Source organism: Erpetoichthys calabaricus, chromosome 13 (genome assembly GCF_900747795.2).
Source record: "Erpetoichthys calabaricus chromosome 13, fErpCal1.3, whole genome shotgun sequence".
Classification (NCBI taxonomy): Eukaryota; Metazoa; Chordata; class Cladistia; order Polypteriformes; family Polypteridae; genus Erpetoichthys; species Erpetoichthys calabaricus.
This window is the reverse complement of record NC_041406.2, coordinates 107729380-107754531: the sequence shown is the minus strand read 5'-3', so window position 1 is coordinate 107754531 and position 25152 is coordinate 107729380.

Here is a 25152-nt window from a genome sequence, read left to right as displayed (position 1 = left end):
AGGTCTCCCTTGATCATTTCTACGCACAAATACTCTACTGTTTCCTCAAGCATGGGGGATTGGACGAAAGGGCCACTTGCTATCACGGACCATGGAGCATGCACCCAGAACGCCCTGATGGTAGATCTGCCATTGCATAAATCATTTTGGTTATTTCCATCCATGGGTGTCATGTGGACAGTAAAATACACTTTTGTACAACACTGTTACAGAACATGGCTGCAGGATGTGTTCTTGAGTTTGTGTCCTTGTTGTTCACTAGCTGTTTTTTCCATGCATCTAGTTTCTGTGTCCATTATCTGAACTCTTTAATCCAGCAGTTGTTACAATGCAGATTAAGTTAAATATATTTTCTGCTTTAAATACATTTTTTTAAATGTATTCTTTATTAAACTCTTTTGAATGTCAGAGAGTAATTGGGCATACATATTTGAGTTATTAATCTTCTGGAATTTTGCAATTATTGTTATTATGCTTTTCTTTTACCGCAGCGCCATTTTGATTTTTATATGGTGTAACAACAAAGGGGCACCACCCTTCGGAGGCACTTCTGAGCCAGGTGGAGGTCCCACAGAGCAAGGATTATAAGCCCCTGAAGCATCCATTGGGGAACCCATGGAACCCAACAAGACTGTACTCCAGGACTTCAGTTCCCAGCATGCAATGTGGATATCTGAATGGGTACAGAAGCCCAATGATGCAGCCTTAAAGCATATTGGGGTGAAAATATTCACCTGCCGTTATCTCCGGATGACTTCTTTCATAGTACTGTCATCCCAGCCAGGTAGAAAAGCTCCTGTTCAATTCTGGTCGGGATGCCAGCTCACGTCTGCTAGCAGGTATAACTCAGCCACTGGGAGGGTTGTTTCGGAGGTCACGTGGTGTAACACCCCGACATCACCACTTCATTCCCCTGTCTATATAAGTAAACCGAGAAGGCTCAGAAGTTGGGATTCATTCATTTACCGTGCAGCCAAGTGAGAATTATGTTTTTCTAGTGAATTTACTGGTTTTGTTGATAGTTTTTCTGCCCTTTTTCTTGCATTATTCCGTTAGATCAGGTATTGGAAGTTGATTGCTTTGGATTGCCTCTTTAGGCAACTTCTTGTGCCTCTTTATTGCTCTGCTGAGCCCTTTTTTATTTTGGAACTTTTGTAACTAAATCCTTGATTTATAAAGATTCTTATTTGCTCTCTTCTATACAAGCTGAAGGTTTATGGTCACCCCTGCCCTTGTGGTTATATTTTGAGACATTTAAAATTAATTCTTTATGCTAAAATCCCTTTTGGGTCTGCAAAGTCTGAGACAAGCCTGTAGAACTGGGGTTAAGACCATTGTGGTGAGGGGCTTTCTAGGCAGGCACAGTAGGCCTGGCCTGGCCAGTGAAGCCTCTTCTGAAGCATTTGAAGGCCAAACACACTTTTTTGACTTGTTTAAGGCTTCATTTCCTAATTCTGCAACCGCTTTTATGCAACCTTATTCTTCTAGTAAACCATGACAGTAGCACCTTCCTCAATTTGTTAAACACACATCACCTTCATAGAAACGGAATGGAATCAAGACTATTATCTGAAAAACATGACATTTGTTGGTGATGCACAATTGTAATACACACCAGCAAATAAAAATAAACTGGTTAAACAAAACTTTCTCTCTTTTGCATTTTTTCTTTTTGCTTGGTGCTTCCTAATTCATGTACACTATATTAAAAAAATAAATAGAATTGTGAACATCTAAGGTTGGAGGTGATCAGGAGTTTTAAGCAAAATGCTTCTGGAGCAGAATCAAATGCAAGTTCTTAATATAGATGTTATCTGCTGAACAACACATCTTAATTTAGGATGAAAGAGAAACACTCAGAACATCTCCAATAAAGAATGCTGAACAGATTAATTATAAGGCAATGGTTATTTTTATTCCAAATTCATGTTTGCACGTTTGAAGCAATTAACAGCTAAAGTCGAGTTATAACAGAAGCTGCTGGAGGAGAGTGCTCTGGAATTTTCACAGATTTTAGTTCTTTTTCTGAAGTTGTCCACAACTGTTATTTGCCTGTTTATTATTTCTTTATATTATTTTAGGCCTAAGGGTGTAGCAGATCTAATATCTGGCAGTGTGCATTGCTAGGGGGCAGTACCCTCCGTGTTTAAATCATCCAGGATAAGGAATACTGGTTAAAATTACTTTTGATTCCTGATGACCAGAGAGCTACACCTCTTCCCTCAGCTGCTGTGGGTATTCAGTTTATTTTAATGCATGTTTTTTTTAAGTTTTATATATTTTCTGTATATCTTATGCATTTTAGGTATGTGTAGTTTGTTTCACTTGCAGGTTCTGTGAAATCTATGACATGCACTATATCAGTAGATAATTTGATAGTAGGGAAGTTATTATAAATTGTTTGTAAAGATTTAGCCAATCTGTTTAAGATGGATGGGATCTCCACAATAATAACTGATTAATACATCATTCACTGCCATAAGTACAAAAGGGCACACAGCCAAAAATGCCATAAATGCCCACAAAATGAGGTTGGCTTGTACCATGTCCTGGCATTGGGTATTCTAAAGAACAGCTTGAGCAGTTTGCATGCCGTCAGGCAGGTCCAGAACTCTAAAGCTCCACAGATGTGATCTAAAAAGAAGTTTTGTAATGACAAAGTAAGATTTCTGACTTTGTTTCGCTTGCAAGATCTGCCATATCCATATAACATAAAGAGTTGGATTTGGCATGTCTAATCTTTCCACCACATCTGAACCAAGGCTGGGAAACAATGAGCTGCCAATTTGCTTCTCCTTCATCATTGGTTAACAATATACCGTAAGTAGGCCTTGTGCATCTTCAAACCACCTGCTTATCATATGTATAGCACCGCTGGCATTCTGAACCCGATTAGGGACAGTGACCAGGAGAAATATGATATATGATGTTGAAGGAGGTACAGCAGGCAGACAACAGCTTTTGATGTGAGCTGAAAGGACAGCTGGGAGACTTGCCAAGAGTGCTACCATAGTCCAGTCAAGAAGAGAGCAGTGCTTGGACCAGGAGCTATGCCACATATGAAGTCACATGTATGCCATTAGTTTAGATATCATAGAATGAGAACATACAGGCACAGGTTACTGATACGCTGCTTTGATTGTCATTATATGTGAAGATTTGATTGTCAATAAGGGCAACACCCATCTTCTTAACAAAATGAAGTTCTCATACTTTCTAAATGAAACAATGTCACCTTCATTTTTTAGTTTATGCCCACCTATTCCCAAAAGAACATCCTGAAAATTATCACACTGATTTTCAGCGAGTTTATCTTGAATATTACATAATGCCTTGTAACTCTTGTACTTTTACGCACTGAACAATTGTATTTGATGCCACAGTTCCCCAAGACTTTAAAATCAGTTGAACTGTTTCTTATAATACTAAAATCCAAAAAGGAATGCTAATTTAAATTTGTTAAAATTGATATGCCTTGGAATACTTGGGTGGATGTTGAATTCTTCTTTTTTTTTAAACTTTCTGATATTTTCTTTCTCTTTTTTCTTTTCATATTTGTTTTCCTACTTTCATTAAGTCATTTGTTGTATAAGTTTGACTTGAATTCATGCAATCTTAATTTCTTCAAATAAAATAAGATAGTTAAATAAAAAATATGCCTTGGAACAAATGATCCTATGTGGCATAGCAGCACTATGACACAAATTATGCATAAAGAGCAAAATTCATAAAAATAAGGTCAGTAGAGGAATTATTGCTCAGAAAGGATCTCAAACACAGCTTGTCAATTAAAGCATCGTGACATTCACATTTCTGTGCAAAATCAAGCAAATAATCAGCTGAGCGCTTCATTTATAGTAAAATAATCACAGACAGAAAATTTAATTCATCAAATATGCTGGTGCTCTTTAAGCATAAAACGCACAAGTGGCATATTTACCAATCCATTTTTTAAAACCATCATTTTTCTGGTGTTCGACTAAAGAAAGCTAGTTCTTGTCCCAGTAAGAAGGTTGAAATGAGCTGCTGTTCCGTCTAAGGACACCCACTAACACAGATACTTCTCAGTGCAGTTTATGTTAGTGAACAATCAGCCCAACAGGCTTTCTTGAGACTGTCAGGATCTCGTAGCATTTCAATGCCATTTAGTTTTGGATCTCACATTTTTCATTTACTTAATTGATGGATTTCTGCAGCACACATTCTTTGTCTGAACTTCATTTCAAGGAAAGGCTTTTCACTTTCTTACTATTTCAAAGGAAAATAAAACTACATTTGTAGATTGAACCCAACTACAGGTACCTATTGAAAAAGATTTATCTGTGATTTTCAGTTTACTTTCACTCCACTGATTAGACAACATATCATTGCATTTTCTTTGTTAGGACTCCTGCTTTTGGATAATTTAATTTCATCAATTTATGCTACTCAGCAGTTTTGGAGTTTGAGCACCAATTTTTTAAATAATACAGAGTCTGACTTATGATTTATGAACACTTGGACTCAAAGAATGTGTCCGATTCCTGTTAACCCTATTATATTGTTTAATATGGTTTTCATGTAGTAGCGATGTTTGGTCTTACCATATGACAATTCGATACTCAGCCTATCAGATCCCAGGATGCACTGCACTCTGCTTCACAGAGACTCTCTTTATGGGGTCTTTGTGTTTATTCTTTTCTTCAGGTGCAAGTTCATCATTTTAGTTTTGTTTTAGTCCTGCTTCTCTTTCAGCATGTTTACTTTTTATCATATCTTATTTTCCATCCTTCAATATTGATGCAGATGTTGAATACATTTTTTTTTTACCGTTTCTTCCTTTGTTTTGCAAGCATGGTGTTTTGCCATTACAAGATCGATCAATAATGTGCCTGTTATGAATCCTGACAATATATAATGACACCAGATATTATGTATAGTTTGCCTGTTTTATATTATTATAATTATTATTCCGCATTAATATTAACGTGAATAGTGGAAAAACAAATTCAAGAAAAACCACATCATACAACATAGTAGTCACTGGTGTATGGGTGGGTGTGTGTGTGTACTGTCATGAAAGCACGTCTCCTCATGGGCACAATGAAGATATATAATAATCAGTTGGGGCAGGAAAAGTGGCACTGCCATTAACATTCACTTTTCCTTCTGTCCCTTGAGAAACTGCCCAGTGAGGGCACCCACCCCTTCCGGTTCATCGTCTATAAGAAACTCAGCTGCCTGGAAGGAGGTGTCTTCTATGACCAAAGCAATCCACCAGACACAGCTCCTGTGTTTGAACTCCGATTCTGCGGATGAGAGCTTAATCTGTTTTGTTTATATTTCAACTAAGGACAAGAAGCAGAAACGTCAAAAGGCTTTCCTTTTTGTTGAACATTTTTGTTGATTAAACGGGATGACATGGTAGGTGTCCCCCACAAACACACACACACATTCACACAAACGTTCAAATATATATTACTTAACTTAGAGAGTATTTTTGCATTATTCTAAAATATTGCCAAACTAAATAGCAAGGTGCAAATGAACTATGGGTAAGGCACCATTCTATAAGAGACATCATCACACACCCACATTCACGGATACTGAGTCACCATTCACCCTAACCTGTAGTTTACAGAGAAGCAAGAGGAATGTGGAAAGGACAATGTATGTGGAGAACATATGTAAACCACACAAGATGTGAACATCTCACTGTTCTCATATTTATTATTTTTTAGATTTTTATTGGTTTCATAAAATTACAGTGAAAGATTAACACAGTAAAAAGACAACGCTGTATCTTATTTGAGTCAATAACAACAGCACCACCATCTCTCCTACCTATCTACAGAGTAATGATTTACTATAGTCATCACTCAAAAAAATAGAGGCATCCTCAGACATTAAGCATGATTAATCAAAGAAAACATTAAAAATATATATGCCAAATTCTGAAAAAGTTTGAACAGTCTGTGGCCAAGGTAACTTTTTCTAATCTTAAACAAACACCTTCCACTGTGTGGGTAACATTCTAGTAATGTAAGTAAGGTTACAAGAATAGATTGCTCATTAAAAAGTGATGTGCCATCACATGTCACCCCAAAAAGAGCTGTTAGGAGGTATGCAGTAAGTGTATTGAGAATCCTGATAAGTAAGGGATGACTTTATTCCCATAAGCTCTGAACATGGGCCATTCCCAAAACACCTGACCCATTCATTCAGGTGCATGTCGACAGCATTCTCAGTTTGACATCCAACTTAAGTACATGTTGGATAATCAAGGATTTATTGCAAACACCTCCGTCTATTATTTCAGGAAGCCATCCAGAAACTATTTCTACTCTAAATACGTTTTTCTTGGAAAAAACATACATTGAATTATTTTCTTATATTTGCTTCCTTGAGTATGCTTCATGAAGTTAGGTTTCTATTTAATCACAACAATTAGGTATCCATTATTTTGGTCATTCACTATCACTTCTTCTTCAGTACAAATACCGTATATATTCGCATATAAGTTGGGTCTTGAAACCAGAAAAATCGATCATAAAATCAGACCCCGACTTATACGCCTGTTCAAAAATGCGACACTTAATTTTTTTTTTTTTTTACATCTTCTTGCCTCCTCCAATCTCACAATAGTTTCTGAAACGCATCAAATTTTGTTGCAGCAGCACAGTTACCAATTTCTTTCGCCACTTCAACGACTTTTAATTTAAAACCAGCTTCATACTTTCTTCTGATCAAACGCTCCATCATAGATAAAGGTGTATGAGGGTGTGAGATACAAAAAACACAAAACAGTGCAAATGTTGCTTCGGAATAGTTTGGGTATTACCGTGTGGTCATGTAGGCACAATATATAGAAAAAAAAAGACAGTGTGCTCCCTGGTTACTTTCTCAGGTATGCGTAATCTCTTGGACCAACAGCGTTGAGTTTTCCGCATTCAACTTATATAACCGACATTATAAAATACTGGAAATTATACGGTAAAATCAAGCCCTGACTTATCCGCGGGAGAACTTAGACGTGAGTATATACGCTAAGTTGCAAAATTGTTTTTGTTTGAATTTTCCATTCAGTTTTCATTATGGTTATGTCAAGGTAGGTATTCACTGCGCTGAACAAGTCATTTCAGTATCAAATATAAGAGAAGTAATCATTAATGCCTAAAATGGAAATGTATTGGGAGACCTAATCCTATTCTTACATTAGTGCAGGAAGGAATCAAAATTTGATAGATAAAAAAAATCTTCCAGTGTTCATGATTTCCAGCACAACCAACTTTACAAAAGTATGATCTTCTAATCTTAGTTTGCCCAAGTTCTTCTGCCGATGTGTAAACAAGGTTAAATGGAAGCCTTGACTGGCACCCTGTACAGAATTCGTTCCTGCTTTATTACTGATGCTTCTGGGATAAGAACCAGCCTTTCAGCCAACAAATATCAATGTGAGCAGACACTTTTCAGTCACCTAATTGGAAAGCAAGCAAAGCTTGTGTTACTTATCAGACATAAATTCTTAGCTGACCATCTAGCTCCTGTGTTCACAAAATATAATATACTGTATACCACAATATGAACTAATTGGAACTGTAAATAAAAAACTCAAAAATAAAAACTCAGCAGCATGAAGGCACAAAAGCCAAAAAAGCATATTACCCGGAAAAACATTATGTGGCAAAAACTCCAACAAAAGTGCCAAAATAGCAAACTTTACAAAAATGATGTTTGGCTTTCAAATAAGAATACAAAATCCTGAGAACTTAACTACAGTAAATCCTTCAGCTGCATTCACTTTATTTTTGAAAAAGTATTGCTGTAAAGTCACCCAGTAGCTTAAGCATGCAAGACAAATATTAGGCTGACAGCGTTATTCAAAACAACTTACAACACTTGAGATACAACAATGTGGCAATAACAGGATTTGAACCCACAACTTCAGATTTTAAAGTCCAAAGCCTTAACCACTATGCCACAGAGCCTTCATGTGTTGCCACCCTGCAGTAAGCACATGTACAGCAACTTTAGATGTGACATCATAATGTTGCAATTATCCAACAAACACACAAAAGATGGCAGTATAAACTAGTCAGCAAAGGTGCGTAAACAAGTTAAGTAAAACAAAAAAGAAATGTAATATGCACACCTACATGGAGAATTCTTTCAAAAGCCATCTAACTCGATCTTATGAAAATGTTTTCATCACAAAACTGAAGCTTTCATAGCGGGATTGAGCAGCAGTAAACAAAATGATGATGTCTCTCAAATGGGATTGTGCATACATTTACAATATTTATATATCTGTCAGTTGACAGATGGATAGAAATAAAGCAATATATAAGACAGATATACAGTATAGCAAACTCACAAGATGCACAAAGTGTGACATAATAGATTCACAGTTCCATAAAGGAATCTAAAATGAAAGAATTTTAGTTGTACAAAGTCAAATGCATGTGCTCACCTGCTTCCTCATGCTCTTTGAGTCCTGGCATGTTTCTTGCTTTATATGAGCTTCCTTCAGCTCACTAGGCCCATCATCTTGACCTTGCTATCTATGCTGTTAGTTGAGTTATTTCTTTAGCCATAAAGTCAACTCAGTTACGCAAGAACGCCCAGTCTCACTCTGATGTCATTGATGTACTGCACACAACATTAAATAATCTAGACAGCAGGGTTGAGAACTATGTGAGACTGCTATTCAAAGATTATAGCTCAGCATTCAACACTATAGTGCCCCACAATTTGATTGCTAAACTCCATGACCTGGAATTTGGCATTGCCATCTGCTGCTAGGTACTGAATTTTCTTACTGGGAGACCATAGGTGGTAAAGAAGTGTAGTATCCTTTCCGCCTCACTCTTAATAGAGGGGCACCTCAGGGGTGTGTCCTTAGTCCTTTGCTGTATAACCTCTACATTCTACACTCTATGACTGTGCAATCTAACTCCATTGTGAAGTTTGCGGATGACACAGTGATGGTGAGCTTCATCTCGGGGAAGGATGACAGCTTATATCTGGATGAAGTCGACAACCTTGTGCAGTGGTGTCAGGCTAATCCTTTAAACATTAATGCTAACAAAGGCCAAGGACACTGTTGAGCCCTCCTGAAGTCTACAACAGAGAAACTGCATCCCCATCATTATGAATGATACACCTGTAGAGAGGGTAAGCAGTTTTCTGTTACATAGGCTGGAAAATTATATTGGTCTCAGGCACAATCTTTGCATGGTTTAGTTCATATGCATTAAATCGATTTCATTTCAGAAATGTGTTCCCAGTACTCCATCATTATGTTCAGAAATTAAATATGGAATCCCACAGGCCTCTCAACTCTGACCTTTACTGTTTTCACTTTACATGCTTCCCCAGGGAGATATCATTCAAATACATAACATTAACCTTCACTCATATGCAGATGATACTCATCTATAAACTTTCCTTCCACACCAAACAATGTGTCCTTAATTGTGTCAGTGAATTCAAAGAGTGAACGGAACATTACTATTTGTTTTTGAATACAGAAAAAACAAAAATGTTATTTATTGGAGGGGATGATGAAGACCACAGCAATATTCTGTCACTTTTTAAAAACAGTACATCAAAACCATGTAGGCGTTCTTAGAGAACAATGTCTTTTAAAATATGCATTACAACCCTTTCTGAAACCTGTTTTTTCCATTTTGAGAATATTTTAAAATAAAAATAATTTCTAAATATAGCTGATACTGAGAAATTAATTAATACGTTTATTTTAAGTAAGACTGACAATGTGATGTGTTATTCACAGGCTGTTCTAACCGTTTTTCATGCAGCTTTTAATTAATTCAAAATGCTGCTGCATGCATCATTACTAGGACTTGAGAACAGGAGTTACAGTATATACTTGTATTTTCAAATCTTTACACTACTTTCCAGTTCAGTTCATGGCCGATTTTAAAATCCTCTTTCTTACACATACTGTTTTAAAAGGCCTAGACCAAACTTACCTGTCTGAAAAAAAAAGTCTTAAAATAATTATAACTTGTTGTTGACCTTACTTGTTTTATCATGTTAGGGTTCTAAGGTGATCCCTTTATACTTTTTATTATACAGACCTCAATTCCCATACTTTTACCACTCCGTCAAGCACTGTAATTTAGCACTTCTCCCTTTCTATTAAGTCTATAACACAGGCAACTAGATAGAATACCAGAACAGGCAGAAGAGAAAACTTATATTTATTTCTGTATTATACATAGTATGCCCAAAATAATAAAGTCAAATGAGTGAGACAAAAATAAAATTACAATTTAAGTAGATGCTTGCCACCAGACAACTCCCTGTGTTATGATCTCGTCTTTAGTTCCATACGGCCTTAAAATGAAATCAGTGAGGGCCTGGCTGCCTCCCCCTCCACGTTCGGAAAATTACAGAGAGAGACCAAATTTATACCATTCCTTGGTTACCTGCTACATGTCTTGGACCAATGGGTCATCATAGTATACAGTGACCGTCCTATTTCATCAACCAATCCTGTTCAGCCACAACCCAGTTCTCCAATGACCAATGGAATAAGCTGACATCCTACTTCTTAGCAGTTATTGTTTCAGCACAACCCTATTCCATATCTTGATTAACCTTGTTGCTCTTTCATCTCAGGCTAGCTGGCCAGTAAATTCCTGCTTTGGAATTTCAGCTAGGGGCTACCTATAGGCAAAGCTCGTATCTAATAAATAGACTGGCACAAACATTCACCTTGCTAGATTTTAATAAAAAAATATTACCAACACTTATGGTAGATATTATTCTGCTTTGTTACTCTGTATTTTTCTTCTGCTTTACCTCCATGCTTTTTCCCAAATTTCACAACATTTGGCCCTATTACAGTCTGAAATTGCTTCAAGGTTTTGCAACATAATCGACAAAAGATGATCACGTTAAGACACTTTTACTATAAAAGTCCCAGTTTTAAGACATCCTGATATAAGTCTACTCCTTGAACAGGAATTTGATGCTTCAACTATTGATGAAGATGTGGTTCTTTCAGATTGTTTTAAAGACACAGGAACTGCATCCCTGTATATTCTTCTCTAAATAACTTTCTCCAGCAAAACATAATTATGATGTTGGAAATAGACATATTTGTGCAATAAAATTATCCTTGAAAGGATGGAGGAATTTCTTGAGAGTGTCAAGCATCCTTTAGTTATATTCTTGGATCCAACAAATTTAAAATGGGAATGCAATTAAACTTATAGTATGGCTACCACTCAGAAAGCAATGGCCAGACAAAATATATTAATAAAGGCCTTGGGTACCTGCAAAAGACATTGTTGCTTTCCTTTGAAGCCAAATGGACACATTCAGAGTTGGCACCTTGGGAGAAGAGCTCTTTTATAATTTGCTTCAATATATGTACATATGGACATTTTATCACAAATGATACATATCACTTTTAGGTGTTATTTCTGTAATAGAACTGTAAACTTGTATATGCACTGATCCCTTGAATTCTCATTCTAATGTCACTATTTTTGGTTGCCAATCATATGACCATCATCACCACACTATTTAAGATAGTGGCACATAACACACTGTGTTGCAGCTTTTGGATAAACTATAAACTTACAATAAAACTGTTCGAATTATAGTGATGGAAGTGTTTATTTAGTTCTGGTTTTGATATCAATATTTTGTTTTTTCAACTCTCAAATTATCCTAATGCTTTTGGCTCATTTGATGTCCTGGTTTTGACATTTGTATGTTAGCTTCAGCTGCTTCCAGCTTGGCTTGGCCTTATCCTTTTCACCACCTAGTCTAAATTATCGAGTTCATTCATGGATGGCCGTAGTCTAACCTTTTGGACAAAACAATGGAAAACGTATAGGTTGTCTATGAGGTAGCAATCAGAAAAGACACCCAAATTCCCCCTGGTAAAGAGACTTAAGACTAGGCCTGAAACAACCAACCAGCTCTTTCTACTTAGCAATATTGGATCAGGATGAGTAATTAGTCTTCACCAATAAGAGTTCAAGAAGGCCCAGATCAAAAAAAGGAAATCTTCCAAGGGTTAAAAGATTTCCATTAGGAGGTTCCAGCTAGCTTTAAACCAGTTGTCCTTAAGTCCAAATGTAGGAATGTATGACATTAAGGAAAGGTAGGATTGAAGTGTGTAAGTTAAAAAGTCCAAACCAGAATGTAAATACTAGAGGATGTCCCCAAAACCAATGAAAGGTTTTCATGAATTTTTGGAAAGCCAAGCTGGCAGTAATGAGCCTTGGACAGACCCATGACATAGCATTCATACTTTAGCTGAATGAATTCTTTGAAGAGCTTAAATATGAAACTAAGCCTTTAGACGGAAGCTAGTCAGCAACGACATGGCTCACGATAGGGGGTAGTGAACAAGCATATACAAAGAGAGGGAAAGTAGTTTCAGATAAGCAGGTGGTGTCAGAGAAATCTGTTCTAAGGCAGGTGGAATGCTGCTGTCTCAGAGAAGAAGCAGAAGGCGATCAATGTAAGCTCCAAGAATTCCCAAATGGTTAAAAATGAGATTCAGTCCACTTAAGAAGCTTTTACACCAACCAGACTATTATAAATTTGATCTAAAGCAAGAAAATGAATTTTGCCTTAATACCATTTATATTGAACTAACAATAATAAACCACAAGATTTATTGGCCCACTTGTAAAAAAATATATTTTAAGCCAGCCTTTCTGAAATTTTACAGAGGCTTTCAGTTCATAAGTATGCAATCAAGAAAGTTTTGCATTTGGTATGAGAGTCGATTTTGTCCAAAATATGTGGCTTTTTTATAGCTATAATAATGCACATCAAAAACAAACTGCTTTAGCTATAGTTCATAATGAATGCATAGAGTCTGTAAAAAGTTGTAGAAGCCTGGATCAGAAATGAACAACAAATAAAAAACTCAAAGATCCAAAGAGATGTAGCAAAAGGTCAAAGAGAACTACTATTTCTAAATAAGGGCAAAAACAACAGATAGGTATGACCTTGCACAGAAGTGATGCATACCTAATGTTTGGTTTTGTTAATATCCCTAAATTAGACTATTTCATATCCTGCCTAAAGGGTGTAGGAACAGTATGTGTGCTATACATTAAATACTGATGACACACAAAGGTCTAGTCTCTGTGTACCCGTTTCACAGACAACAACCTCCTTGTCTTTCTCCATAAACACAATACATTCAGCCCTCCCTCAATTAGATTAGGAAGGAGCCACATTAATTATTAAAGAAACCCTGAGTGCCTGCCTACATTATAGAGCTTCTGGGTAATGCACAGCAAAGTTGCTTCAGAAATCTGTTGACATATTTCAACCAGTATATGTACTTGTCCTTCACAGAAAAAGAGATATGCACTGTGCGAATTAAAACTTGGTGCATTAAACTAATGGACTTTACTGAAATCTAACTGCAGCAGGCATTCTTCTGTCAGTTGTGTTTTATAGCAAAAATTTATAACAAGTGTGCATCTTTGGCAATAAAATTAGAAATTCCCATCTACACTGGAATAGAGTGCAGTACTCTAAAAGCATTTGCTACTAACTCTTAATTAAGTGTCATTAAATTTTGATCTGTTGCAGTACACTATCACAAATCAAAGCTACGTTTACACACTTTGATTGACCTAGCCGTTTTATATGTTGCTCTTACAAAGGAGAGTAATTAAAGACAGCAAGTAAACAATTAATGTAATTTTACAGAAAGGTTACCCAGAAACATTTGCGGTGCCCTAAATTATCAGGCATTTACCCTCAGAAATGGTTCAGCAAATAAACACAAAGCAGCTGCCTGCCTTACTGCTATTAGTATACATTACAGATTTTTTATGCTCAGATTTTTCATTATTATTATACTAAAAAGGTTTTGTCCAATTATTACTATCTTTTGAAAAGTGTTACTAATTGGTTTTCTGCTAAAACTTAAAATATGATGTTACACATTCTTTTACGAAAGCCTCAGTGCAAGATGATCTATAAAACAAAGTGTTTAATTGACAATGCAATTAAACAGTAGGCACTTAACACAGGTTGTGATTCATACCAATCAGAAATCTCTAGCTATACCAGAAATGTTTTACTGTAATATGGTAATAATTGCTAAAGGAATATGCCACCTCTGCTGTTATGTTCTTGAGCAGTGGGTGTCTGGCATACGGGGTCTACTTTGGTGTCTAAACCTGGTCATTTATGGAGAAAACGTTTAAAGATGTCACTATATATGTAGAATTAATCACCTCTGCTTATGTGTCCATCACTGACAAAGAAAACAAAGCTACTTCTTTTGTGACCTCCAGTATGGCTAAGTCATTAGAGAGTTAAGATATGTCATGAATGTATTTTTAGAGAGTATTCAACAGTATGCAGTAAAGATAAAATCATGATTTGAGTCACTTTATCCATTGACAATGCAAATTTTAAATTTTACTGGAGTTAGTACCAGTAATACATAAATAGAGCAAATATAGGTTTGAAAGACTTTTATATTATGTACTTTGTAAAGACTAAAATTAAAACTGACTTCAATCTAAGACTGAATGGCACGATAATGGTAGTGTACTAATTTTTTACCAAGTACAAACATCAAAGAGTAAATGACAAGATTTGTATCTAAACATTTCCATTGAGATATCAGTTGGCTGTGTTCTCTCCTCTAGATTAAAACAAAGTTTACAATACTTCACACATGCACACACACACACAATACTAGGTTTTCTTTTGAACTATTTCACATCCATTACCAAACTTCCTTTAGTTTCACTTGCAATAATAAACGTGTGAACTGTATAGCTAAAAAACAAGTTGTTGGAAAAATTGATTAATCTTTGTGAAATAACACAATGAGAAACACGTGAATCTCATACTTAGAAATTAAAGCAATTAAACTGTGATGAAATTAGGCAGCATAGCAGCTTAATTAAAGTTTCTGCTAGAAAAGTGTGAAAACAAATCTATGTAAATCTCTCTTCTCATATTTTGCCATATTTAAGATTGTGAAAGGTAGTTTTGAGAACTTTGGTAAAGTGAAAACTAAAAGTTTGCAAATGATACTTTGCTCTGTAGCCAAATGACATGCTGTACATGGATTGGAAAGACCACTGAAAAGATGCCTGGATAACAAACCATTTATTCAAATAATGGAATTAGGAATATTGAAGACATTTAAATCAATACAGAAACAATATGGTGATATATACTATATATTGTACAGACCAGCCTTCGACAAAGACAGGCAGACACCGATGGTTTAAACACCACAACACATTTATTTTCCATATTTACACTATTTACAATCCAGTTCCCCTGCACCACACACCCTCAGTCCAGGCCTCTCACAATCCTGTCCTCTCTTCACCACCTCCACTCCTCTCCTCAGAGTTTCGTCCTCTTCCACCCGACTCCAGTTGATGAACGGAGGGAGGCGGCCCCTTTTATGTCCACCCGGACATGCTCCAGGTGCCCCTTGATGAGCTTCCTGCGGCACTTCCTGGTGTGGCGGAAGTGCCACATGAGCACCCAGAAGCATTCCGGGTGTCCCTAATAATGCTTCCACCAGCACCTCCAGGTGTGGCGGAAGTGCTGGCGTCCAGGGCTTCAGGGTCTTCGCGACACCCACTGGCAGTGGCCATGGGCCCTTATAGGGTTGAGCTTCCATGCTCAGTTCCCGTGGCCCTCACACAAACTAGGGCGGCTTCGCTCGTCAACCCGTCCCCCTCCCCCACCCCGCCAGCACTATGCACCATTGAAGAGGGGGGCTGAATGCACCCCAAGGACACGCGGCCGTTCCTCCGAAACACCTCTTAAACAGTGATACATTTTCCTACTTCCATTATCTCTAACCTCTAACCAGCTCTGCATGTGCATCACGGGACTTGCTTCCAAAGGTTATAAGTATGACGTGACTTGTCCATCTCATGGGAAGTGAAAGTATCTCTCTGCCTTTCTGTCTATCTTCAAAAGATCTATCTGCAAAAGATCACGTCTCGTCGCAAGATTTTTTATATAATAGAGAGATGTGTGTATATATACAGTTAGGTCCATAAATATTTGGACAGAGACAACTTTTTGCTAATCTTGGTTCGGTACTACCACAATGAATTTTAAATGAAACAAGTCAGATGCAGTTGAAGTTCAGACTTTCAGCTTTAATTCAGTGAGGTGAACAAAATGATTACATAAAAATGTGAGGCAACTAAAGCATTTTTTTAACACAATCCCTTCATTTCAGGGGCCCAAAAGTAATTGGACAAATTAAATAACTGGAAATAAAATGTTCATTTCTAATACTTGGTTGAAAACCCTTTGCTGGCAATGACAGCCTGAAGTCTTGAACTCATGGACATCACCAGATGCTGGGTTTCCTCCTTTTTAATGCTCTGCCAGGCCTTTACTGCAGCGGCTTTCAGTTGCTGTTTGTTTGTGGGCCTTTCTGTCTGAAGTTTAGTCTTCAACAAGTGAAATGTATGCTCAATTGGGTTAAGATCAGGTGACTGACTTAGCCATTCAAGAATTTTCCACTTCTTTGCTTTAATAAACTCCTGGGTTGCTTTGGCTGTATGTTTTGGGTCATTGTCCATCTGTATCATGAAATGCCGCCCAATCAATTTGACTACATTTAGCTGGATTTGAGCAGACAGTATGTCTCTGAACACCTCAGAATTCATTCGGCTGCTTCTGTCCTGTGTCACATCATCAATAAACACTAATGTCCCAGTGCCACTGGCAGCCATGCACGCCCAAGCCATCACACTGCCTCCACCGTGTTTTACAGATGATGTGGTATGCTTTGGATAATGAGCTGTTCCACGCCTTCTCCATACTTTTTTCTTGCCATCATTCTGGTAGTGGTTGATCTTGGTTTCATCTGTCCAAAGAATGTTTTTCCAGAACTGTGCTGGCTTTTTTAGATGTTCTTTAGCAAAGTCCAATCTAGCCTTTCTATTCTTGAGGCTTATGAGTGGCTTGCACCTTGCAGTGCACCCTCTGTATTTACTTTCATGCAGTCTTCTCTTTATGGTAGACTTGGATATCGATACGCCTACCCCCTTGGAGAGTGTTGTTCACTTGGTTGGCTGTTGTGAAGGGGTTTCTCTTCATCATGGAAATGATTCTGCAATCATCCACCACTGTTGTCTTCTGTGGACGTCCAGGTCTTTTTGCGTTGCTGAGTTCACCAGTGCTTGCTTTCTTTCTCAGGATGTATCAAACTGTAGATTTTGCCACTCGTAATATTGTAGTAATTTCTTGGATGGGTTTTTTCTGTTTTCGCAGCTTAAGGATGGCTTCTTTCACCTGCATGGAGAGCTCCTTTGACCGCATGTTGTCTGTTCACAGCAAAATATTCCACATGCAAGCACCACACCTCAAATCAACTCCAGGCCTTTTATCTGCTTAATTGATAATGACATAATGACGGACTTGCCCACACCTGCCCATGAAATAGCCTTTGAGTCAATTGTCCAATTACTTTTGAGCCCCTGAAATGAAGAGATTGTGTTAAAAAAAATGCTTTAGTTGCCTCACATTTTTATGCAATCGTTTTGTTCACCCCACTGAATTAAAGCTGAAAGTCTGCACCTGAGTTGTTTCATTTAAAATTCATTGTGGTAATGTACAGAACCAAAATTAGAAAAAGTTGTCTCTGTCCAAATATTTATGGACCTAACTGTATATGTAAATATATATATATATCCTAAATAGAGACTACTTACAGAAAAAAATTAAAAAGATTACAGTAAAAGACTAATCAAATAAAACCTTGAAGACAAACAGGATCAGAAATAGACACCATATTAATGTTAACAGAACAATACAAAAAAAAGAACAAGATATGTCAAAGTGTAAATGTATTGTGGGCACTTTATAAGGTGCAGGAAAATGGCAGAATGTCCATTGAGGCTCAGGATGCCAGGACTGTACGCTTTTCACATGCAGACTTTAAAAAATAAAGCACATGCTCTTGACTGAAAGGTGCCTTATGGGAGCAGACCGCACTACGTTGTACTGATGCTAGAAGTAATCAGCAACATACTGTATATGTACAAATCCACATATTCACACACAGGTGAATTAACATAAAATGGTTATTCTGCAGAGAGATATCCCATTAAGTATTGCCCCTTATTACTAAATAAACAGTTAAATCAAATGTCTCCTAAAGCAAACTGTACATACTGACAAACCAAGATTCAAGGATATTAAAGCCCTAGCAGTCTATGGCAAGTAATAAAAAGGCTCTTACATACATTCTGCATTAGTAAGGTTATTAAAAGCTGGGAGAATTGTAGATTATTACGAGTTTTAATTTAACGTACCATTTCTTTCTAGTGGCATCCCCTGTGCTCTAATCATTTTCTTCTAGCTTTGAAAATGTATCTAAAGAAGACATCTCTTATCACATGTTGCTGGATTACACAGTAAAAGTTTTTACATTTGAGCAGGGGTTAGGACAGAGAAACCAGGGGTGTAAGACAGGAACCATCATGGAAAGAAAAGCAAGTCCATCACAATGAACACTAACACAGTCATACAGAGCCAGTATAGAGTTCCTATTAACTAATAATGTGTTTGAATTGTAGGAGTACCTAAGAAAACTATGCAAACAAATATTCTGGGTGCAAAAATCATAGCTAGCAATTGTACAAGTGCTTCAATATACAGTAATATCATATATTGTTTTCATTAGATAGATAGATAGATAGATAGATAGATAGATAGATAGATAGATAGATAGATAGATAGATAGATAGATAGATAGATAGATAGATACTTTATTAATCCCAAGGGGAAATTCACATAATATATATATATACTGCATATATAATGTAGTATAATAAAATATTGGGCATTCCTTCCAACTGATTTAACTCCTTGTTTATAAATATTTTGCATCCAAAGATATAACTTAATAATTAGAATTACATAAATCTTGGCATGAAGAATACAGAAGTATCATTGTTCCTTTGTATTTCTTTAAATGTGTCACGCAGGCACATCAGAGGGTCACCCTCCAGGTTCCCCCCCAGGTATGTAGTTCATTGCAGGACCAAGACAGAGCGCTGCTGCTGTCTTGTCTATCTTTCTCTCCACAGTACTGAGAAACCACCAAATGAGGGCAATTGACCCTGTCCTTTCTGTTCCCTGGGCTGTAAAAGCAGGAATGCTCAGAAGGAGGCATAACCACACGACTAAGCAACTAAAGAGAAGAAGCACCTCTATAACCTACAAGGAACATCCAAAATTAGTTAGTATTTAGTGGCTATTGTTTTGCTCTGTTTTGACACCGAGTGTTTGTTTTTGTTTTTCCTTTTTCCAGGTTGGTGTCCCAAAATTGACTTTTGTCAAGCCTGTCATTCCCTCGGACAATTGCAAAGGACGCCAACAGAGACTGGCATCAGGAGTGTCATCCTTGTGTAAAACTTTACAACAGTCCCCACAAAATGACTCAAATAAATCAAAGAAAAAAAGGGAGTAGGTGGTAACAGGCCAGGGTGACAAACAGATTCTAGTAGTTAAACCAAGGAAGGAGTAAGCAATACAGTACAAATGTATACTGCACCAACAGTATATCATTAAGGACTGCTGTTAATAAGTCAGATTTAATATCAGTGATCGAAGTAGGCTACTATGCAAATAAATGACAGTTTGAATGTTGACATTTAAAAATATATTGCATTATATACAAATATACAAGCATTTCGGGCTGTTGAATATTTTTACTTTTTCTGCATATACCATTAACACACACATAATTTCAGCTTCAATTTTACATGAGATTTAGAATTTTCAGGTATGTCTGACCACTGTTTGCTCACTTTCAGAATGATCTCGAGTCTGTGCATTAGGAGGATGCACATTTGTGGACATGAAACCGTAACTCAAAAAGAAGTCCCTCAATCCAAATGAAAATGGGCAGTTATTAGCATTACATAATTATTGGCGCTACAAAATACTAGATTAGCCTATTGACTTTTGAGCTTTTTTTTGCTCTAAAGAGATCATTTATATTTATTGTTCAAATTCGTACCCCAACTCCAAAAAAAAAAAAATTCTGTTAAATATTTTATTCATTTCATTCAATGTAGTCAAATGTTATCCTGTAATATGCCACTGCTATAATCAGTGATTAAGGTAGCAAAATACAAATGCTATACACGATATATTTTACTATTGAGTATTTAAGAACCAGTACCGTCTGTGTTTTCCCTACAAATCTAAATACAAAAGAAGGACATTCGCAGTTAGCAAGCTGAACTAAAAATAGACTTCAAAGTCTCAAGAAATATGATGCTCCAAAGAAAAACCAACAGCTCTGAATATTGACCAATGGTTTCTGCTTGATTATATACTAGGTTATCCAGAGACGCTTACTTACAAGCAACATAAAATAAAGTAACAGACGTCTGCAAATGTAACAATTTATTATGATTATTTTAATGTGGGTTAACATGTAATTGCAAAGGCAGAATTTGGAAACACAAATACTTTTGGACCAATATATTTTTTGCTCATCAGAAAGCCTACAAAAATTTAACCCTGAAAGGAATATATCATATTTAATACAATTATACATTTATTTATTTTTGCATATTAACAGACATTATTCATAAAACCATATTCCAGAGCAGATTCATTGACATAATGGTAGGAATACGCTATAGCATAAATTGCATCCTAAAAGTCCACGTGTGGTGTTAATAGCAATATTCTTAGTCAGTCTCTGAGGATAAAATAGCGGAACAGACATCACTAACGAATCTCTTGCTACAAATATCAAGTGTCAGGCAATTATCCATCCATCCAATTTATATACTCAAGTAGAAAAAACTCTAAACAATGTTGTAATAAATCTAAAGAATTAATCATGTATACAAAAGATTGCTATGAAAATGCCTGCCAGTCAGTTATATTAAATAACATAAAACAGACAGTAACATTGTAATTGCATGTTTAAAAACTAGTGGTGAAACAAAGCTTTCAAGTTAATAAGAGAGATACAACAAATCTTTAGAAATGTCTCCAGACTTTAAGAAATAAAATATTGAATAAACAGAGATTAAGTAAATAAGCATGTGAGACATTCATTCAGTTATTTTTGACAAATCTTCCACTGTGTTTTCATAAAATGCAAAAATGAAAATTCAATATTGTTAAAAAATGTTAAATGTATGAAATGGTTATAAAAGAGATTCAGAAGGAAGTACATCTTACAATTAAACAACTAAATAAATTTCAACTATTTAAACCAAGATGTGAAATACAAGGCATCCTAGAGTGTCCAACGCCCTCTCGATTAACCCTTTGAATCCCGCTGAAACCCTCAAAATAAAATTTATGGGCATCCACTACAACTTATTTTATAAACACATTATGGCATTATAAATCAGGTTTGCGAGAAAATAGTGTGACAACTCGGCAGTGACTCCTGGAACACCAGTATCAGCCATGTGCATGCAAATTATAGGATGAAGAAGAGGGTGAAGCTCTTCTGTGCCAGTTATCGGAGTTGGATGCAAAGCAGACTGCTCCAAGATGTGGCAGGAGAAGCCTCTGGGACACAGGTAGTCCAGCGAGATTATGGAACGTGGTTATGGCAGGAGAAGGCCAGCTGCTCTATGCAAATCTGTTGCTGAGAGGTCTAGGGAGGCTGGTACCCCCTTCCCTGAGGATGTAGAAGATTTGGAGAATAGATCAATTACTGCTGAGGTTACTGGTACAAGAGATGCAGGAGCATCTGGAAGGGGCAGACCTGATAAGACAGTGAAATCCACTACTGGGACCAGCAAGCAGAGCTGTGGAGTCTGTTTCAATAGTTAAAGAAAGTGCTAGGAGAGAGGTCATGGTGGTTATGACTGCCAGTTAACGTACTATAATGTCCTGAAGTTTTGGACAGCATACTGTAGGAACACCACACTAGAGAATAAGCTGTATGACATCATAAAGGTCCAGAACATGTGCTCTGGGGCTACAACACTACAGTTCAAAGTACAATGACTCCCATGGTCACAACAGTGGGAGAATGTAAATGGTTGTCTTGTAAATGGCTGCCTTGTAAACTGGTTTCTGCTGCAAATAAAATGTGTTTAAGTGTAATTTACAAATTCTTGTTGTGTGTGGGTGTGCTCTTTTCCTCTACATCTTTTCAAGGGCTCCCTACAATAGACTTAAATACAAATTCAGAAGGTGCTCATCATTAGGGTATTTCCATTTACTTCAGCCTGCCTTAAACTCAAGAATGTGAGTTTCTTCTTAACTAAAGCTGCAGCACTGATCTGTGGCAGGGTGGCGTTAATGACATTTCATTTAGCCCTAGCTGCAAAACAGAATGAAGAAAGCACAGTTTTTTTTCTCAGGTAACTGAACAACACTCCAATACAGAAAGGCGAAGTGCATACGTGACACGAAAGGTGGCCGTTCTGCCAAAGCCAATGACATAGCTTGTGTTTGAAGATTGTGTATCCATGTACAATGTGATTAGCCTATTTAAGATATTAATAATGTAAGTGATAGCATTCTATATTGCTAACTGCATATTCCACAGTTCCATTGTAAGAATTCATCGTTCAGCCAACAATGGAGTTATAAATGGACATTGTTCATTTAAACCTAATAACATCTTAATTTACTTGTTCACATTTCCTAAGATTTGTTTCTCAGGTCTGACTCTGAAGCAGAATCTCTTTGGACACAAGATGTTAAGTCCAACATTCTCTGCCTTTAGCCAGAATTTCCTTTTGCCAAACCAAAGTTTTATGTACTGCTTCCACACTGTGAGCATTTAAATAATTTTGCAGCAGTTCATACTATTAAATACTGTATTTGAATAACATAAACAATATATATTGTCCATTTCTTTCAAGTATGCCAGAATTCAGACTTTCTGCAAAATGGTAATGAAATGATGTACATAAGCTGCCAATCCTAGCTTGCTGTTGACCATTAAATGTCATAATCAGTGTGTTGAAGTTGCACATTTAAAAACTCTAACGACATAGAGTAAGAATTTTAGGAAACCATATAAGTAACAGTGATATGAGATTAGGAATCTTTTTTAATTTTTTTTTAATATGAAATTTATGAATTCACTTAAACTAATTTCCTGCATTAGTTTGACTTGAAATGTGATCTGATCATCTTCATTGTCATAATAAGAGGCTGAAAAATCACTCTAAAAAGATAAACTTCCTAATGTCATTTTTCTTAAAAAGTAGCATAACCATCTCAGAACTGCTTCATTCAGCAACAGCATTTGGTGTAAGCCATAAATCTGTCTGGGACACATCCACGCACTGCACCAGTTTAGTATCACCAGTCAAACTAATCTGCATGTCTTTGGGATGTCAGAAAAAAATAGGAGTACCCATACAAAAACCAATGAAGACATGGGGAGAATGTGCAGACCTCTCACAGATAGTGACAAGGCATGGAAACTGAACCAGGATACTGGATCTGTGAGGCAGCAGATGAAGCATTCATTTAGTAAATGTTGACACCAACGGCTTTGAACAAATGTTTCCTCCACTGGCAGATCAAAACCATACATCACCTTGGAGGTTTTTTTGGCCAATTAATTTTTATAGAAATGCTTTATCTCAGTCATATCTAACATGAACTACTCAGTTCAGATTATACCACAATATTTGACCAAGGTTTAATTCAGTACTATTCAGAAACATAAAACATCTTATCGCTCAGTCATTCTGTTATTGATGTATTTGTGTGTTTATGAACACGGTCATGCTGCATGGTCCCTAACCTCTTATGCTTTAGCTTATGAAAAAGATACCCTAATAAATTCACAATGCAATCCAAGCTTCAATTAGGACTACAAAGAACATCCAGATTACATACTTCTACTGTCCCCCAAGCTTTATGGTTGCAAAAAAATTTTTGTTAAAAAGCAGCATTTCATTTTTAAGAAATACAATATTTTTCAGCATTTCATGTTCTAATCCCAATGGAGCTGGAACATTTCTCAACATTGTGCATGGTGTTGACTAGTCTTGGCAACTCTAAATTGGCCTAGTGTGAGTGAGAATGCTATGCAAGTGCCAGCCTACCCCGAGTTACTTCAAATTTTGCCCCTGATGCTGGATACATATTCTCCAACCATGGTGGCCCTAAATAGAAGAAAATTGACATGCTGTAGATGGATGTATAACACATTTTTGGATCTTCAGCAAATTTCCCAATTGCCTTTACAATCATCCAGGAAGTCCATATATAAAATGGATTAGAATGTTCTTCTTTGGCATCACTTACACACCTTTATTGTAAAATGCTTCCCTTAAATTGGACATATATAATCACTGGCAATGGAAGAAAAGCAAAGAAATCTTTAGCATTCACCTAGTATGTGTGCAATCCTGGAATGTGTTATACTTGATTTTGGTAGTGTGATTTTTTTTGAGAAGAAATTCAAAATAGAAATAGTGTTGTATTTTCTGTATTTATAGAGTATTTCATTTGCTACATCACGGATTGCTGGAGGACAAAGTCTTTAAATGAGAATCCTAAAAAATATGTATTAATTGAGAAATGATTCACTTCCACAAAGTTGTCATGAAAAGAAAACTTTAATTACAAAAAACATAGCTTAAGTCATTCATCCATCCACAAACACCCAATTCATCTAATTTAGAGATTTTTCTTTTTTATTATTATTGCTACTCAAGGTATCCTTACACTTATTCTTGTATTGATTTATGTTTTATTTGCAATCAAACAAAAACGTACAATTGGTGTTTTTTATATATTTAATCATGCCTGTATTATCTGGATGATGATTAATCAAGAGCTAGGTCAGTGTATTGTATGAATATAAATAAAGGATATGCAAACAGCACTGTAAAGCAGCGAAACAATCTTTTTACAGTACAATATCATCCTAAAAATTGTCTATCATATAAAACAGTATGTTGCAACATTGAACAATCACTACTTTTTTCTTTTACTTACTGGTCGCACTCTTCCTCATTTGTCAAACTATGCAATTGTACTTTAAATTATTATGGAGCATAAAGAGAATAAATATTATTAAAACAGTATCTGTAAGTACTTACTGGTACAAAAATGTGCCATACTTTTAATATTATAAGAGCTTAATATGTCTATCTTTTCATCATATTGTTTTAAACATTGTGTTTCTACTGTACATAT